This window comes from Pinus tabuliformis, chromosome 1_1 (genome assembly GCF_031772625.1).
Source record: "Pinus tabuliformis cultivar Carrire ecotype Pingquan chromosome 1_1, CPIR1, whole genome shotgun sequence".
Classification (NCBI taxonomy): Eukaryota; Viridiplantae; Streptophyta; class Pinopsida; order Pinales; family Pinaceae; genus Pinus; species Pinus tabuliformis.
This window is the reverse complement of record NC_142297.1, coordinates 934,463,834-934,485,435: the sequence shown is the minus strand read 5'-3', so window position 1 is coordinate 934,485,435 and position 21,602 is coordinate 934,463,834. Positions and strand designations below refer to the sequence as shown.

Sequence of the window (21,602 nt, the reverse complement as noted above, 5' to 3'; positions counted from 1 at the left end):
TTGATTGATAAAGGGGAAAATAAAGATTCACTTTTTAATTTTTAGTTTTTAGATTAAAAAATAAACAAAGAGAATATAGTCAACACCTTGTGCTCTTCTCCTACAGATAGGTTCGACAGTCCCCCACAGCTTCCTCAACAACCCATCTATTAGGGGACCTAACAAAAGACTATGAAAATGCTAATGCCCCCTTCCATAGCAATGGCTTTGGCAACATATGCATTGGACACTTTAGCAACATCTACATTGACTAATAAATTTTCTATGGCCCATAGAAGAACACATAAAATTCACTTGTGGATAGCCTGATTGAGCCTTTCAACATGTAATTGGACAAGTGTTGAAGCGAACTGACTCTCCAAATGCACACAACTAACAAGTGTAGCTAATAACAATGATTGATTTCACAGAATCATCCATGGAAAGTTAAATTGAGAAAGTTGTGCAGAATGCAAGGCAAAACGAGACCGCCTGACCTATATATTGGGAATGTTGGTTTCACGAGATCACTTATGAACAAGTAAGATTGAAAAATTTATGCAAAGGGCAATGTACTGCAAGGCAAAAAGAGACCTACTGACCTATAAATTGGGAATTTTTGTTTAATAAGATCACTTATGAACAAGTAATATTAAGAAATTCATGCAAAGGGCAATGTACCTTTGTTGCTTCTGGTTGTACCCCTCTCAACACGACCCTACAAGATCCAATGGAACTCGATACTGCCTTCATGCATTGCAACTTCTACCCTCGCAAGATCAACAATTACAGTCACATCATCAATCACCACAAACATCGCAAGCACAGTGACTGCTCTCCATAATTCAATGCACACAGAACCTTTAAGCTCTCAAAAAGCAACGACCTGAAAGTCGCAACTAGGGTTATATCCCTGCGTGATACATCCACCGCTACCAATTTCGGAAGACTAACCCACAGTTGTGAATCCACTGTCCACTTGATGTTCTGAGAACCTGCCACAGAAACTCTGCAGTGTTGCCTCTTAGCTACCCTGGTTGCACTGCCCTCAGAAACTGTGCAGGGGTGTCCTCCCAGTACCCAAACCCATAACAGTGTCCTATGCCTCAAAACTATGCAGTGTTGTCCAAGTTGTCATGTCTATCTTGCATGCAGAAACTACGGAGATGACCTCCTAGGGCTTCATCCTAATAACAGTCACTGGCCATTGAAACTGTGTTGATCTATCTCTCAGAGACTACAGGAAAAGGTGACATGCTGAGATCACTCCCAAGGAGTTGAGGAGATGTACCAAAAGGCTAAGTTATGGAAAAAGATCAGGACTGCATGCAAACTCTGTTGGATGCATGATCATCCCGAGGGTATGTATGGTAAGTAAAGAACACCTTTCAAAGTACACCTCTTAGTTGAGTTTGCAGGACTTGTTTTCATTGTCATATCATCTTGTCTACAGTAACATGCCTGTGTGAAAACAACAAAAGTCATTTCATGTGTTCCCTCTACATGTCTTGCTTTCTTTTTAGTTGTTTGAACAACTATTGTCTTCATCATGTTAATTTCTATGTCATGTTTGCGACCTTGTTCTCGTGATGTTGAAGGTTTGTCTTTGTGTGTTTGAGTTTTGTTCGCTATGTAAACATCTATCGTACTCACACATGATGTTGTAAGAACTGTCGCTCAAGTGTCATCATGATCATCCGAAGGTCTACCCCAGCTATCCCACTTGTCACTTTTACCATTTGACAGTCACACAGAGGGTCATGCTGAGACATGTTGTCTTGTTGGTTTGAGGTTCTTGTCATTGCGTCTTGTTGAGTGTGTATTTGCACGGTAATACATACACGATTTCACTCACTCATACACAACCATTTTTCCAAAAATTTGTCGAACAGACCACCCTCTATCCGCCGGAACTCCATTGAGCTACACTGCATAGTCTCAGCCCTCAGTGGCCAAATGCTGTTGCCCAAAAAATCGTAGATCTTGAGTCTATCCTCCAGGGAGTCTGCATTGCATAATTATGGAATCAACCTAGCTGAATGTCACCCAGAAAACAACATAAGTTACCCAATAATCCATCTCAGTCTATGCTTCCCACAAACCTATCCATCAAACCTCCCACTGGTCAACTAGAGAATTTGAACTCAGCAGTGACCCAAGGCTGAACTCATCCCCAAAAATGCACAGACTTTTCCACCTGCCTGCCTGTACTCCCTGAGGAAATTTTGTAGACATGAGGGATAGGCACCCACTCCCTGTCACTGTATTGTACTAGGAAGTTGCGCAGTTTTGTCAAGAAATCCCCCTGTGGGCCTGCTTGCCACTTCTCCTGAAAATTGTGAAGTTTTGTCAAGCAGTCCATCTGTTGCTCGGTGTTGAAGAAAGTGAAACTAGGTTCGCTCTTCATAATGACATGATATTTTTATTTATTGTAATAAAAGAAAATAAATTATTTTTGTAATCTTGCTACATGGGTTTCATAAGTAAGAAGTGTCACTAAGTGAAAGACTTCTTCTTGATGTCTGTAGGATTTATTTAAATATCAAAGATTCATATCATGTGTATAGAAAATATTCAGGAGTTTATGTAAATATGTACAAGTCTTCAAATTTGTCTAACAGTGCTCCAAGACCAAGATCAATGCCTCAAAACAAGCCTTCTGAAGTCTGCAAGGAAAGCAAGAGATAAATGATCATGTCAGCTCAAAATAAATGACTTAAATACATAAATAAGTCATGTCAGCTTGGAACTATAGTCACAATAGTTCGTGGCTCATGTCGAATCAAATATATAATGAAAACTACTATAAATTCCCTATTAGGGTATCCGCAAATAGCAAGTACTAAACTCGCATAGAGGTGAAGCCGCAATCAAGGCATGGAGCCATAGTCATGAGAAGGTGAAGCCGCAATCAAGGCATGGAGCCACAGTCATGAGAAGGTGAAGCCGTAGTCATAGTGACATAAAGCCACAGTCAAGGTATGGAGTCGTAGTCATGAGAAGGTGAAGCCACAGTCGTGAGGACATGAAGTCACAGTAAGGAAGAAGAGGAATTGTGGTCATGAAGAGGGAAGCTGTAGTCATGGAGAGAGAAGTTTCAGTTAGATCCGCATTGAGGTAGGGTATGTCTAAGGGATCAAGCTTCCTCCTCGAATGGGTTAAGGAGTAGCAGGATCAAGGCTTGTCACTCTCTCGGCATACCTATAGATTGAAGGAGCTGTTCTGATATCATATCTAGGTGGATCTCTTATAGCAATCTAGGAGTAGGGAACAACACTGGTAAAACTCCAAGTGATGTTGCAGCCTTGGCATGATGAGAACAATAATCAAGAGTGACAAGAGTTACATTCTTGACCTAGTATATGGATATGTCTATGTCACAACAAGAATAGAAAATTCAATGATCTTGATGAAATTATAATAATGATGAAATAAATATCTGTAAGGAAAGTGGTGCTAGAAACACTTGTGAAAGTCAATGTACAGTCACAAAGATATCACAGTACTTAGATCTACCTTCTAGTGATCTTGATGTGCGCATATATCTCATATGCAATCTCTAATATGAAAAGATTTGTGATCACTACAATAAAGAGAATTAGTTCAATCAAAGGTAAGAGATGAATATCTTGATCTTATAGTGCAGTCAAGTGCAGTCAAGATCTCAAGGAAGCTGAAGAAAATCATATCAAGGTGCAGTCATTATGCATAATGCTCTCAACAATCTTCCAACAACAATGAAGATCTTAGAAGAGCAATAATGATCACATCAACAATAAGGATGATCTTGACAGTGAGAGAAAGGAGGATTGATATCTTAGTCTTGGAGAGGCAGAATGTGTGTCAAGGGTCATGGTCTTGGTATTCATTAATGGAATCTCTATAAGAAGTATTTACGCATGGGTTTTCCTCTCCAAGAGGGAGAGGATTTGGCCTTGGAAGAAAGACAAACATTTGTGTTCTTGTCTCTTTTTTTTATAGCGGTTTGATGAAGTTAACATTCACATGCTAATAATGAAGTAAACATCAAGCTAAGATAAAAAAAATTAAATACTTCACAAATTGTTATCATGTTACGAAGAATCAATGTAATTGTGCATGCTTCTTAGAACTAGTGGTATAGTGCTTGGTCATGAATGAATATGTGGCAAAGCAATCTAAATCTTTCGAATCACTGGCATAAAATAGATCATGGGGCCGAATCAAAATTTCAAGGGACATGTCAAGGATCTCCGGTAAAATATAAGCCTGTTCTGCAAGGTCAAACAGATAACTATCTATAAAATTAGATATGAAACACAAAGATCACAAAATCCGAAAAATTTGACTAATGCTAACTTTAAAAAAGAATGTCGCCTTCTTTCAGATATCAATAGATAGTAAGAAACATGTATAAGACCTCCAAACCATAATTTCATTGTTGTTAAAGGACAAGTATTGCAAGAAACAGAACCAGAATATCATTCCATACATTAAATCAAAATGTGCTTATGGGTTACAATTTTATTTTCTGTTCTACTACAACAGAGGACACCTGGAGTTCCAGGTTCCTCAAAATGTATTTTCCCATGAAAAAAATGGGTAAATGTAGCTGACGGAAGTGATAAAGCTAAGCTCAAGCTAGCTGGATGTTGCGAGTTTCCAATAAGAGAAACCCCAGTCAGGGCAAGATGATTGCACCTGCAAATCTTGGGAGTCGAACCATAAGCTGAATAGACATTGTCTCGTGGTGCCAAGAGGAAAATAAACCCCAACTTGCCCTCGGGAGGTGTCTTCGAAATTAAAGGAGAATATTTAGATTCGTTGCCCAAGTAAGGTTCTATGAAGCAAAGGAACTCAAGCAAGTTTATGAGAAAATAGAAACATGGAACTCATCCTTGATTAAGAGCGAGAGTTAGACACGACATTCTTGTCTTTAGTTTGGAAGAAAGAATGGAGGATTGTGTAATCATCTAGCTTTTGACACTCTTTAAGGATGTGGTAGGGAATCACAGACAAGAGTGGGCAAGAGGACCGATATTCTTGAGGGCTGGGAACCCAAGATAAGAATAGTCCTAGTAATAACCTTAAGAGAGACAATGATGATGTGTGTCTATCAATCATTGGTGTCACCAACATTATGTGCTCTCATCTAAGTGAGAGATAGAGATGTTAGTCAAGGCCTTGCTAAAGGGAAACACTGTTGGTTGAAATGATGTTATAAAAAATGGATTGCAAATTCGATTCTTCTTATGAGAAATTCTTCAAATTGATGATGACCAAGTACCATTATGAATACCTCCCTAGTTAAGAGGGAGTTTTGAAGAAAGTGTAACTAGTTTCAGTTTTCATAATGACATGATCTTTGTATTTGATATAATAAAAGGAAATAAATTATTTTTGTAATCTTGGTACATGGGTTTCATGAGCAAGAAGTGTCACTAGGTGAAAGACATCTTCTTGATGTCTTTAGGATTTATTTAAATATCATAGAATCATGTCATGTGTATAGAAACTCTTCATGAGTTTATGTAAATATGTACAAGTCTTCAAAGTTGTATAACAACCCTCCAAGACCAATATCAATGCCTCAAAACAAGCCTTTCGAAGTATGCAAGCAAAGAAAGAGAGAGATGATTATGTCGGCTCAAAATAAATTAATTAAATACATAAATAAGACAGGTCGTCTTGGAACTATAGTCACAACGGTTCGTGGTTCACGTCAGCTCAAATATATGATGAAAACTACTATAAATACCCTGTTGGGGTATCCGCAAATAGCAAGGACAAAACTCGCATAGAGGTGAAGCCGCAGTCAAGGCATGGAGCCATAGTCATGAGAAGGTGAAGCCGCATTCATAAGGACATAAAGCCGCAGTGAAGGTATGGAGTCGCAGTCATGAGAAGTTGAAGCCACAGTCATGAGGCCATGAAGCTGCAGTCAAGGCATGGAGCCGCAGTCATGAAGAGGGAAGTCGCAGTCATGGAGAGAGAAGTTGTAGTCAGATCCACATTGAGGAAAGGTGTGTCTAAGGGATCAAGCTGCCTCCTCGAATGGGTTAAGGAGCAGCAAGATCAAGGCTTGTCACCCTCTCGGCGTACCTGTAGATTGAAGGAGTAGTCCTACCATCATATCTAGGTGGCTCTCTTATAGCATTCTAGGTGTATGGGAAAACAATGGTAAAAATCCAAGTGATGTTGCAGCCTTGGCATGATGAGAACAATAATCAAGAGGGACAAGAGTTACATTCTTGACCTAGTATATGGATTTGTCTATGTCACAACAAGAATAGAAAATGCAATGACTTTGACGACATTATAATCATGATGAAATAAATCTCAATGTTGCTATATACACTTGTGAAAGTCAATGTACAGTCACAATGATATCACAGTACTTAGATCTGCCTTCTAGTGATCTCAATGTGAGCATATATCTCAGATGCAGTCTCAAATATGAAAATAACTATGATCACTACAGTAAAGAGAATTGGTTTAGTCAAAGGTAAGAGATGAAGAGATTGATCTTACAGTGCAGTGAAGTGCATTCAAGATCTCAAGGAAGGTGAAACAAATCATATCAAGGTGCAGTCATTATGCATAATGTTCTCAACAATCTTGCAGCAGCAATGAAGATCTTGGAAGAGAAATAATTATGACATAAACAATAAGGATAATCTTGACAGCGATAGAAAGGAGGATTGATTTCTTGGTCTTGGAGAGGCAGAGTGTGTGTCAAGAGTCATGGTCTTGGTATTCGTAAACGGAATCTCTATAAGAAAAATTTACACATGGGTTTTCCTCTCCAAGAAGGAGAGGTTTTGGCCCTTGCAAAAAGCCCATTAGTTGTGTACTTGTCTTTTTTGTTTTCATAAAAGTTTCATGAAGTTAACATTCACATACCAATAATGAAGTAAACAACAAGCTAAGATAAAAAAATAAATAAATAAATACTTCACAAATTGTTATCATGTTATGAAGAATAAATGCAATTATGCATGCCCTAGATTCTTCAACACCCGACACCCCGCTCAAACTGGAAACTGCGCAGACATGTCCTGCTTGACTGCCTCCCAGATCTTTGTAGTTCTGATAAGCAAGTTCCCGCACCCTAATCCAGATCTCCTGCTGAAAATTGCGCAGTTTTCACTACCACTGCTTCCTACTGCCCTCACTGCCTCCCCAGAAAAATTGTGCAACTCTGCCTCCTAGCTGAGCCATCTCCCGCATATGTCACTGTTGTCCCAGACTTCTCAACCGAGCCTCTCAATGACCTCTGCATATTTTTCCTCGACAGTGCCCCAGAGCCTCGCATCACGGCCTCACATCTACTCTACTTTGTTTTGGAGCCTTGTCCTCTCTCTTGGTCACCTGCACCCTGAAACAAAAAACAATGCATCATGGTAGAATAGGTTATTTATGGATTTGATGTCGTCTTGTCATGAATGATTGCAGAATAAGGTACATGGATGAGACATGGCGCGACGATGAATGAGATGAATAAGGATCGCATGCTAGAAGAATTCCTCGTAGTTCGATGAACACACAAAGCATACCAAGCACAAAGATAAGGATACACATGTTATTTATGGATTTGATGTCGTCTTGTCATGAATGATTGTAGAATAAGGTACAAGGATGAGACATGGCGCGACGACGAATGAGATGAATAAGGATCACATTCTAGAAGAATTGCTCGTAGTTCGATGAACACACAAAGCATACCAAGCACAAAGATAAGGATACACATGCACATGCATGAAACATCAAGTGAACACCAAGACCATTGAAGGCTCAGGGCACTTTACCATGCGAAGGTGAAGCTATGATACACCATGAGAACACTCATCACTCAACAGCACACCAACTCGACACGAATAGCATAGCTAGCATGTGCATCCTGACAGTGTCATGTCGAGTTGTGTGATGAGTCGCCTCGACCACATCACTAATTTAGGTCATAACTGTGTAATCAATGTACTGTCACGTGGAAGTCAAAGAGACCCACGGATGGAGTCAAAGAGTCATGTAAGTCGAACATTCATGAGGGAAGTCAAACAGTGACAAGGGTCAATTTCACCCTTGGCTATATATACACCCCTCATTTGTACATGCAATGGACTTTTTCACCTTGGCTCCTCCCACATAGCCTTGAGAATTTCTAGTCTTTTCTTTGAGGAGCGAGTAGTGGCTCGAATGCCCCACTATTGGGGTTAGTGATGTATGGTGTACGAATGTGTCTTGGAACTTTCACTTAATTCAGAAGCCTGTCACAGGCCATCACGTTTTCACACATGTATTTTATTCGTTTGTAAGACTATTCTTTGGACGCTTGTAATGCATGTTGCTTTAACTTGTACTAAGATACTAGAACTATTTTGGTTGTTTTAGTGCATATGCTGTTGGAAATGTGTTGTATCAGTTGTTATCGTTGTCTCGCCCGTGTCGACTACTCCGTCGGACACTAGACAGACTCATTCTTGTATACTTGTTATAACCATCATCGCACTCGTGTGGACTACTCCGTTGGGTGTTGTACGTGATATCTGTTCACTTTGTGTTTGTGACTGCCGCATCCATGTAGACTACTCCAAGGGAAGTGGCGCAAATCCTATTGTGTTGTGTGTCTCTAACTAAGTTAGGACTATACCCTTTTGACTTGAGACTCACTCTCACCCTTCCGCTCTGCAGTGAAAGAAATTTGTGTTGTGTGTCTCTAACTGAGTTAGGACTATTCCCTTTTGACTTGAGACTCACTCTCACCCTTCCGCTCTGCAGTGAAAGAAATTTGACACAAGCGACACTAAGCACTCACCAAGCACATGAACCTCACTGTTTGAAGACTAAGTATACCACTCTCATGTGCTGACATGCAAGAGCTAAGGCATATCTTTAAGATAATGAAAACCAGGCCATCATACCAGATGGGACTCCTACAACAAACGATGTGAGGTCTAGTTGTGACTTCATACTAGGGAGATCACCTGAATGTTGGTGGATCCATCATCGTCGACACCACCATAATTTAAGCAAGTATTTACATACAAAATGGATAGGAATAAGATGTAAAAAATATACTTACAAGAGTTACTTCCCGCCATTATATATGTTTTCTTCAGCACTTACCTAGGCTTAAAATTGAAAATGTGTAGACTTACTAGTAGTTACTACCAACCAAAATTTATGCAAGTTCTTGTATTTGAGCCAACAATTTACTTATTGACTTGACATCTCATTTTATTAGTTACTACCAAAGCAAGATTGTAGAATGATTTATTTATCAACCATTATTAATTTAGCATTGACCAGTGTACTAACTTGAATTGCACAAGCGAAGGTGCCCTGCAAAACAAAATTACAACATAACAAATTGAATTTTATTATTTTTGTTACTTTTAACTTTTTATTATTAATTTTGCTAAGATTTAATTATTTACACAACAACATATCCACCATACTAAGATCTATATTAATTTTAATCTTTTATTATTTTTTAATTGAGCATACATATAAATGTTAAATGTTAATGTTAAAGGTTAAACATTTACGCCTACACATCTACTCCTATATTGAGTCGTAGAGCATCTCTCGACACAACAATGTAATTGCATCAACCAAGGTTTATAAACAATTTTTTAAACATAGTGCACCACATTTAAACCAAACACAATGTATGTGGCAACCAAATTTCACAATATGCAATATTTACAAGGGTGCGTGACCCACCCTTCCACCCCATCGGAGGTGAGGGTCCCATGACTATTCATATGATTTTTTACCAATGAATGTTTGGATATGTATATAAATATTACTACAAAGATGTTATAATATGAAAATTTGATCCACCCCATTGCCCACTAGGGGTCAGTATCCCATGATTGTGTATACCTTTCTTACAAAGCCCCACCGGACGTATAAAGTGTGGGTGCACTTTGCGATGTGCTCCCGATTTAGCACCACCACAAACTTTATTCAGGTAAAAAGCCCCAGTGGACGTATAAAGTGTGGGTGCGCTTTGCGATGTGCTCACATAACCAATTTACCACCACCACAAACTTCATTTGGGTCTGTGTTAGTACGTTTATATATATAGCGATGTACTAAAGGTGGATATGAAGGGAGAACGAATTAGGTGGTCTGCCCCTACCCTGTTTTGGGTCTAGGGGTGGAAGTCTAGTGACAAAATGGATTTAACGTAACCCTGGTTTGCCGAATGGAATAAGGCAAGACGCAGTATAGGAGGGTCTCACCCAATTTCCCATTGGGGTCGTAGGGTGGAGGTCGAGTGATAAAACGAATTAAATATAGTCCCAATCCACAGGATTACGTAAAATCGAGGTCTTGCTCAACTCACCCTTTAAATCGCTTGGGTTGATTATATTGATATCACAGGGTATATAGATATATCGTAAATCATATGTTGAACATACATATCCCACAAAATGTGTATATACAACAAATTCATGTCGCAATTATGATTTCATGCTACATACATTATCAAATTTCGGCGATGCACATAAACACAGTTTTATGTGTGTGTGTGTGTGTGTATATATATATATATATATATATATGTATGTATATATGTATATATGTATATATATATATATATATATATATATATATATATATATATATATATGTATGTATGTATGTATGTATGTATGTATATATATATATATATATATATATATATATACGTACATACATACATACATACATATATATATATATATATATATATATATATATACATATATATATACATATATCAATTTTAGCCTATATATGTTAACTTGGTTTGACATATATGTTAACATAGGATTAATGCTACCGAGCTTGACCTGAAAGATGTTAGAGAATTCAACTCATAAACTCTCAATGGCAAAGGTGTTTTAACAACAAGAACTCAACCAACCAATTGTATTGTACGTAATATGAATAGTTTTTGTAAATGCACTAGTTTGTACATGTATATATATTTCACGAATAACAAGAATAAAACCTAGGCCAACCTTTCTATGTATACACCAATATGATATAAATATTGCATAATTGAATGATAAAGCTCAATTCATTTTTAACCCATATATCACATAGCTGGAATACATAGTCATAACTGGAATACATAGTGACGAGTTCATTAGCTTGCACACTTGTGTGTATACATGTTTCACCACGTAATATCACTCTAAATCACAAATTAATAAAAGTATATAACTAAGAGACCTGGACCGTTTTATACTTGTACACACAAGTATTACAAATCATATTACATACAAATTAGAATACCAAATTTAAAAATTAATATATCATTTAAACCAACCCACAAAGCTATAATAAAAAGAAAAATAAAAACTAAATACGTTTGCATGTAATTACATTAATTAAACATTGTACAAATATTATAAACATGAAAATACCCAACCTCAATTAAAATAATCCATTTTAATTTATGTGTCTATCCACGAGATGTTATTATTCTAAGAGAAGTGATATGTTTAGTTTAGTTTATGTGTATATATGTCGAATGAAATTTAGTTTATTATAGACTGGCTTCTAAGACACTTAACTATATTTATAGAAACTTAATTATATTTATTCAAATTAAAAAATATATATAATTTTAAAGTAATATATCATTATGTAAATAGTTTTAAAATAAAATAATTTATATTTTTTTATTAATTATATTATAGTTTAAATAATCTTTATATAAATAAAATAATATTAAATATTTTTAAAATTATTTTGACATAGTAAATGCAGTGAAATAATTTTATGAGAAAGAGATACACATATTAACAAAGAAAGTTGGTTTTAAATTTCCTATATACTTGACATCTTTAACTAATCTTTATAAATATGTAACAAAAAAATTTAAAAGTATTTTTCAATGTGGAAACATGGTTATTCCAAATGAAAATTTCCTATAAACAGTGGCTGAAACTTGTCAATAGTGAATAATCCTTTAGAACAACCCTAAAAGTGTGATAGGTGAATTGTAAAAAGGGTTACAACCTTTCTCAAATCATATAACTATCTACTCAAAGTTATGGAAATATCTCTTATGTCCAAATTTACCAAATAAAATTTTCAAAACACTCGTAAGAATTGTATGAGATAAAAAAAAATCCCACATAAAAAATAATCTAAAATCATTTTTAAATATTTAAAAAATTTAAATTATTTCAAAATAAGCAAGAAATTAACTTAATATTATTTTAGCTAAATTTATTTTTTAATATTTTAAAACTTTGAATTTTCAAAATGAGTAAAAATATTGAAAGGTTGCTAATATTATTTTAAACCATCTTTCACAGGTTTTAAATTACTTGATGATATCTCCAAAAACTATGAACTACCTTGAAAATTGTGAAAAAGAATCATAGCTATTTTGTTATTATTTTAAACTATCTTTCACAGGTTTTAAATTACTTGAAGATATCTGGAAAAACTATGAACTACCTTGAAAATTGTGAAAAAGAATCATAGCTATTTTGTTATTATTTTAAACCATCTTTCACAGGTTTTAAATTACTTGAAGATATCTCTAAAAACTATGAACTACCTTGAAAATTCTGAAAAGGAATCATAGCTATTTTGTTATTATTTTAAACCATCTTTCACACGTTTTAAATTACTTGAAGATACCTCTAAAAGCTATGAACTACCTTGAAAATTGTGAAAAAGAATCATAGCTATTTTATTATTATTTTAAACCATCTTTCACAGGTTTTAAATTACTTGAAGATATCTCGAAAGACTATGAACTACCTTGAAAATTGTGAAAAAGAATCATAGCTATTTTGTATTGCTGGGAGGAACATCCCTGAGATATTGGGTCATCCTTCTGAAGGTTCTCGGGAAGGAGGATATTTGTGAATGAGGTTGAAATCAATTTATTCCGCATCTTATAGATGGAACTATTTCCTATACTTGCTCCAGGGAGGAACTATTTCCTATGCTCGGGAAGGACCTAGGCACTGAACCTTAGCCCTACTTGTTAGGTCACTGAGAAGCTTTCTTTTTAGTCGAAAATGAGTAGTCTAACTAGGTGGAGGAATTGCTCGCACTGCCAAAAGAGGTCGAAATCCGGGAAAATTATTTTCTAAAAATCTTGTAGAGGCAGTGTTCGAATCATATTTTTGACTGTGGAAATGGATTCAGCAACATTAAAAACATCTAGGACACTTAAAATTTTGAAGTTCAGCAACTATAACTTGGATTTACAAGAATCCTTGCCGGATTTTCTCTAAATATGACCAGAATTTCCATAACTTTCCGGGCAACTCCTCCACCTCATTAGACTACGCAGAAAACTATGAGCCATATGAGCCACCTTGAAAATAGTGAAAATAAATAAAAAATATTAGAATAACGATAATCAACACCTGCTCCTAGATAGTCAAACATCACATCCTAAAATGATTCAGTGTATCATGAAACTCTCGAACTCATCATAAGATAATTATAAAACCAAAACCAGTGTTTGACCAACTCAATTCTGTCAAAACCACTGACGCATTAAAGCATGAATGGAGATAAATATAATAGCAAGGCATCGCCTTCGCCTTATTTTCACCTTCGCTCCATAATGCTCAATGAAAGATTACAACCTGCATAGTGGACTGACGCATTACAGCATGAATGGAGATAAATATAATAGCAAGGCATCGCCTTCACCTTATTTTCACCTTGGCTCCATAATGCTCAATGAAATATTACCACCTGCATAATGGACATTAGATGGTGCTGCTACTTCCAACGACGAAGTGTTGCTTGACATGTTGTTAGGGTGTCGCATAGGAGTAGTTGTCGCATGTTCAGCTTGGTGGGGTGGGGCTAATACACTCTACTCATCTACGAAAGTAGGGCTTGTGGGCGAAGGAATATGTTCTTCCCCACCTGTCAACATCGACACCACCTGTGAAATTGAAGGCCTCAATGTTGCACCTGCTTGGGTGCACAGAAGACCAATTTTAATCACTATGTTCCCTTCTTCCCATGAGTAACTACCCTCCAATGTGGGATCCACAACTTCTAATGCTCTCTCTGTGTTATATAGTCTCCACGTCTGCTAGTTGACCAATATCCACAAAACCATAAAACATTGGTTAGCAAGGAATCATAGTTGTTGGACATTTTAGAAAATATTTACTTTAAAGATGAGGTGAGGTCTACATGTGCCATACAGCTTCAGTGAGAAATTCCGTGTCCTAAGGTACACTGTAGTACTTCTTTCTTCCACTGATAATCTCGAGGAGAAGCACTCCAAAGCTGAATACATCTTCTTTCTCTGTCAATTGTCCGCGTAAGGCATACTCGGGCGCAATGTAACCACTGCACATTCAAATCTCCATCTCTTAACCCTCTTAAAATTATATGATCCTTTCTCTATTGTAATTGATTAATATCCCGTAATTTATTAAATAGAGTTTGGGACATCATGAGATTGAACTGTAGAGAGACTTCTTACAAAGTTCCTGCAACCCTGGTGCTAACGTGGCTCTCATCTTCTGCAAATAATCTGGCTAAGCCAAAGTCTGCTATTTTGGGTCGGTATTTATTGTCTAGTAAGATATTGCTTGGTTTGATATCTCTATGGATGATTCGAATCTCAGACTCCTCGTGAAGATAGGCAAGCCTGCTCGCAGTTCCAACAATGATTTCATACCTCTCTCCAATTAAGTAAATGTCGTTTTGTTGTATCTACAATTATTGCATCACAGACAGTAAAGGAATTAGCAATGTACGTACACAAACTCGAACAATTCCAGGATTGAAGCAGAGATTAATTAGCGGTGAAAGAGCAAGCGAAAACAAACCAAATATAATCTTGTCGAGATTACTGTTGTGGGGGCATTCGTAAACTAGTAGCCTTTCTGATCTTTGAACAGAGCAACCAAGCAATCTCACTAGATTCCTGTGCTAAACACGAGTTATCAGATTTGCCTCATTCAGAAATTCGTTGTCTCCTTGCCTTGAACATATATTCTGCCGTTCAATTGCAACCTCTCTCCCGTGAGGTAGAACCCCCTGAAGATCAATGAATTCAAAATTATATTTTGTTCTCCATTATAACTGACTTGGACCTGCTACCAACTAGTATGTAATTCAATGGAAGGCAATGATCCTAGGCCCTTACCTTGAAGACGGATCCAAACCCTCCTTCACCAAGTTTGTTTTCTGCTTTAAAATCAGAGGTAGCCTATCTTAGAGTATCATATTTGAAAATGAGTTCCAGATTTGCTAGAGGAGGCGATAAGGTAACTTCTCCTTCCTCACCTGCGGAAGCAATTACAGGTGTCTATTTAAGTAATGAAATAGGCGAAGAGTTCACCATATAGAAGCTAATAAGATCCACACTGAATGATTGAGCAATTTAGGAATCTTTGGTTCGCGAAATCCATTCCCAAAGTTTTGGGCGAAAGTGAAAGAGACCCATGGCTGCAATTAACCCAACCGAAGTAGCCACTCTGCCTAGAGTTATCCCAAGCACATTATGTTTTTTTCCTTCTGCCAATTTTCACACAAAGCATCACGAATAAATTGGCCATCTTAAATTTCACCAAAATGTACAAAACTAGTTTATAACTTTATTCTTATCATTGTAAAATATTGGGCATGTTAAATTTCACCACAATGTACGAAACTAGTTTGTAACTTATTGTTATCATTGTAAAATATATGAAGGATGATACCGGATGATGCAGCCGGTGGTGAGGGGATAGGAGCTGTAACACGAAATGTAACAATTAAATTGGGCCTCATGTTTAATTTCACCAAAATGTACAAAACATCATTGTAGAATGTAAACGCTATGTGAAGGAACATACCGGATGATGGAGTTGGAGTCGATAAAAATGGATAAATCTCGTAATGCAGATCGCAACCCATAGTATGGAATTGTGCTCCGACTGTTTCGTTTCGGCATGGCCATGGATTTGACTGATCAAATTTTATACTTGAGAGAGCAAATAAGCAAGACTTAATATTAAACAATTAAGCAGAAGCATGCTACTCATCTTCACTCTTATGTACGTGTCTGCACCTCTCGGTCGGTCAATTTGTTCCGGATGTCTTGGTCCGTCAATTTGTTCTAGATGCCTATGGTTGTGGGAACAAGAGCCAGTATACAAATGGTATCTCCTTCCAGCATCATCTTAACCAGGTTTTGGAATCATTGGTGCTCAACTTTTCCACAACTCTATTCGCTACCTCTAATGTTGAGCCTGGGAAAAACAACAATGATTCTGTTTATGGGCTTCTCCAGTGCAGGGGAGATTTAACTTCCTCTCACTGCCAATACTGCGCATCGACAGTAAAAGCAATACTTCTTAATAAATGTCAAAACAGTACTTCTGGATTCATTCTAATAGATGGCTGCTTCATAAGTTATGACGATCATTATTTTTACAGTTATAGTGCTGAGGGTATCCACCCTTATGCTTGTGCATGCAACCAACAATATAGCACTAACCAGCCAGAGAAGTTCGAGTCTACTGCTTTAAACGTGCTCTCGAATATTAGCGAAACAACCGTGGGGAGTGCTAGCCTTTTTGCTGCATATGCATTCCTAGCAGCGTCTTCGCCTTCGCAGCTGATCTATAGCTTAGCCCAGTGTTGGAGAGATCTGTTGTGAGCGAGCTGCAAGTCTTGCTTATCTTCTCTCTCAAGTATAAACTTTGATCAGTCAAATCCATGGCCATGCCGAAACGAAACAGTCGGAGCACAATTCCATACTATGGGCTGCGATCTGCGTTACGAGATTTATCCATTTTTATCGACTTCGACTCCATCATCCGGTATGTTCCTTCACATAGCGTTTACATTCTATAATGATGTTTGTACATTTTGGTGAAATTAAACATGAGGCCCAATTTAATGGTTACATTTCGTGTTACAGCTCCTATCCCCTCACCACCCGCTACATCATCCAGTGTCATCCTTCACATATTTTACAATGATAACAATAAGTTACAAACTAGTCGTACATTGTGGTGAAATTTAACAAGCCCAATATTTTACAATGATAAGAATAAAGTTATAAACTAGTTTTGTACATTTTGGTGAAATTTAAGATGGCCAATTTATTCATGATGCTTTGTGTGAAAATTGGCAGAAGGCAAAAAACATAATGTGCTTGGGATAACTCTGGGCACAATGGCTACTTCAGTTGGGTTAATTGCAGCCATGGGTCTCTTTCGCTTTCGCCCAAAACTTTGGGAACAGATTTCACGAACCAGATATTCCTAAATTGCTCAATCATTTAGTGTGGATCTTATTAGCTTCTATATGGTGAACTCTTCACCTATTTCATTACTTAAATAGACACCTGTAATTGCTTCCGCAGGTGAGGAAGGAGAAGTTACCTTATCGCCTCCTTTAGCAAATCTGGAACTCATTTTCAAATACGATACTCTAAGACAGGCTATCTCTGATTTTAAAGCAGAAAACAAACTTGGTGAAGGAGGGTTTGGATCCATCTTCAAGGTAAGGGCCTAGGATCACTACCTTCCATTGAATTACATACAAGTTGGTAGCAGGTCCAAGTCAATTATAATGGAGAACAAAATATAAGTTTGAATTCATTGATCTTCAGGGGGTTCTACCTGATGGGAGAGAGGTTGCAAATAAACGACAGAATATAGGTTCAAGGCAAGGAGACAACGAATTTCTGAATGAGGCAAATCTGATAACTCGTGTTTAGCACAGGGATCTAGTGAGATTGCTTGGTTTCTCTGTTCAAAGATCAGAAAGGCTGCTAGTTTACGAATACCTCCACAACAGTAATCTCGACAAGATTATATTTGGTTTGTTCTCGCTTGCTCTTTCACTGCTAATTAATCTCTGCTTCAATCCTAGAATTGTTCGAGTTTGCGTAGTACATTGCTAATTCCTTTACTATATGTGACGCAATAATTGTAGATACAACAAAACGGCATTTACTTAATTGGAGAGAGAGGTATGAAATCATTGTTGGAACTATGCGTAGGCTTACCTATCTTCACGAGGAGTCTAAGATTCGAATCATCCACACAGATATCAAAGCAAGCAATATCTTACTAGACAATAAATACCGACCCAAAATAGCAGACTTTGGCTTAGCCAGACTATTTGCAGAAGATGAGAGCCACGTTAGCACCAGGGATGCAGGAACTTTCTAAGAAGTCTCTCTACAGTTCAATCTCATGATGTCCCAAACTCTATTTAATAAATTACGAGATATTAATCAATTACAATAGAGAAAGGATCATATAATTTTAAGAGGGTTAAGAGATGGAGATTTGATTGTGCAGTGGTTACATTGTGCCTGAGTACGCCTTACACGAGCAGTTGACCGAGAAAGCAGATGTATTCAGATTTGGAGTGCTTCTCCTCGAGATTATCAGCGGAAGAAAGAAGTACTACAGTGTACCTCAAGACACGGAGTTTCTCACTGAAGCTGTATGGCACATGTAGACCTCACCTCATCTTTAAAGTAAACATTTTCTAAAATGTCCAACAACTATGATTCCTTGCTAACCAATGTTTTATGGTTTTGTGGATATTGGTCAACTAGCAGACGTGGACACTGTATAACGCAGAGAGAGCATTAGAAGTTGTGGATCCCACATTGGAGGGTAGTTACTCATGGGAAGAAAGGAATAGAGTGATTAAAATTGGTCTTCTATGCACCCAAGCAAGTGCAACATTGAGGCCTTCAATGTCACAGGTGGTGTCGATGTTGACAGGTGGGGAAGAACATATTCCTTCACCCACAAGCCCTACTTTCGTAGATGAGCAGAGTGTATTAGCCCCACCCCACCAAGCTGAACATGCGACAACTACTCCTATGCGATACCCTAACAACATGTCAAGCAACACTCCGTCGTTGGAAGTAGCAGCACCATCTAATGTCCACTATGCAGGTGGTAATCTTTGATTGAGCATTATGGAGCCAAGGTGAAAATAAGGCGAAGGCGATGCCTTGCTATTATATTTATCTCCATTCATGTTGTAATGCGTCAGTCCACTATGCAGGTTGTAATCTTTCATTGAGCATTATGGAACCAAGGTGAAAATAAGGCGAAGGCGATGCCTTACTATTATATTTATCTCCTTTCATGTTGTAATGCGTCAATGCTTTTGACAGAATTGAGCTGGTCAAACACTGGATTTGGTTTCATAATTATCTTATGATGAGTTCGAGAGTTTCACGATATACTAATTCATTATAGGATGTGATGTTTGACTATCTAGGAGCAGGGGTTGATTATCGTTATTCTAATCTTTTTTATTTATTTTCACTATTTTCAAGGTGGCTCATATGGCTCAGTTTTCCACATAGTCTAATGAGGCAGAGGAGTTGCCCAGAAAGTTATGGAAATTCCGGTCATATTTAGAGAAAATCCGGCAAGGATTTTTGTAAATCCAAGTTATAGTTGTTAAACTTCAAAATTTTAAGTGTCCTAGATGTTTTTGATGGTGTTGAATCCATTTCCACAACAAAAAACATGATTCAAACATTGCCTCTACAAGATTTTTAGAAAAAAAATTTGCCCGGATTCCGACCTCTTTTGGCCGTCCGAGCAATTCCTCCACCTAGTTAGACTACTCATTTTCGACTAAAAAGAAAGCTTCTTAGTGACGTAACAAGTAGGGCTAAGGTTCAGTGCCTAGGTCCTTCCCGAGCATAGGAAATAGTTCCTCCCTGGAGCAAGTATAGGAAATAGTTCCATCTATAAGATGCGGAATAAATTGATTTCAACCTCATTCACAAATATCCTCCTTCCTGAGAACCTTCGGAAGGATGGCCCAATATCTCAGGGATGTTCCTCCCAGCAATACAAAATAGCTATGATTCTTTTTTACAATTTTCAAGGTAGTTCATAGTTTTTCGAGATATCTTCATGTAATTTAAAACCTGTGAAAGATGGTTTAAAATAATAATAAAATAGCAATGATTCTTTTTCACAATTTTCAAGGTAGTTCATAGCTTTTATAGGTATCTTCAAGTAATTTAAAACCTGTGAAAGATGGTTTAAAATAATAACAAAATAGCTATGATTCTTTTTCACAATTTTCAAAGTAGTTCATAGTTTTTAGAAAACGTGTGAAGGATGGTTTAAAATAATAACAAAATAGCTATGATTCTTTTTCACAATTTTCAAGGTAGTTCATAGTTTTTCCAGATATCTTCAAGTAATTTAAAACCTGTGAAAGATAGTTTAAAATAATAACAAAATAGCTATGATTCTTTTTCACAATTTTCAAGGTAGTTCATAGTTTTTCGAGATATCTTCAAGTAATTTAAAACCTATGAAAGATGGTTTAAAATAATATTAGCAACCTTTCAATATTTTTACTCATTTTGAAAATTCAAAATTTTAAAATATTAAAAAATAAATTTAGCTAAAATAATATTAAGTTAATTTCTTGCTTATTTTGAAATAATTTAAATTTTTAATATATTGAAAAAAAAAATTAAATTATTTTTTATGTGGGATTTTTTTTATCTCATACAATTCTTAAAGAGTGTTTTGAAATTTTTATTTGGTAAATTTGGACATAAAAGATATTTCCATAACTTTGAGTAGATAGTTATATGATTTGAGAAAGGTTGTAACCCTTTTTACAATTCACCTATCACACTTTTAGGGTTGTTCTAAAGGATTATTCACTATTGACAAGTTTCAGCCACTATTTATAGGAAATTTTCATTTGGAATAACCATGTTTCCACATTGAAAATACTTTTAAATTTTTTTGTTACATATTTATACAGATTAGTTAAAGATGTCAAATATATAGGAAATTTAAAACCAACTTTCTTTTTTAATATGTGTATCTCTTTCTCATAAAATATTTCACTTCAATTACTATGTCAAAATAATTTTAAAAATATTTAATATTATTTTATTTTCATAAAGATTATTTAAACTATATTATAATTAATAAAAAAATATAAATTATTTTATTTTAAAACTATTTACATAATCATATATTACTTTAAAATTATATATATATTTTTAATTTGAATAAATATAATTAAGTTTCTATAAATATAGTTAAGTGTCTTAGAAGCTAGTCTATAATAAACTAAATTTCATTCGACATATATACACATAAACTAAACTAAACATATCACTTCTCCTAGAATAATAACATCTTGTGGATAGGCATATAAATTAAAATGGATTATTTTAATTGAGGTTGGGTATTTTCATGTTTATAATATTTATAGACTCAACCAGGTCTCTTGTACATTTATTTAAGATATATAGGCTAAAACTGATATATATATATATATATATATATATATATATATATATACACACAAAACTATGTTAATGTGCATCGCCGAAATTTGATAATGTATGTAGCATGAAATCATAATTGCGACATGAATTTGTTGTATATATACATTTTGTGGGATATGTATGTTTAACATATGATTTACGATATATCTATATACCCTGTGATATCAATATAATCAACGCAAGTGATTTATTTAAAAGGGTGAGTTGAGCAACACCTCGATTTTACGTAATCCTGTCGATTGGGAATATATTTAATTCGTTTTATCACTCGACCTCCACCCTAGGACCCCAATGGGAAATTGGGTGATACCCTCCTATACTGCATGTTGCCTTTTTACAT

General features: G+C 36.2%; 1 pseudogene; it reads left to right on the top strand.

Moving 5' to 3' along the window:
- Positions 1-18,886, top strand: part of LOC149217527 (putative pectate lyase 5) — a 63,392-nt pseudogene extending 44,506 nt beyond the window's left edge.
- The last annotated feature ends 2,716 nt before the right edge of the window (positions 18,887-21,602 follow it).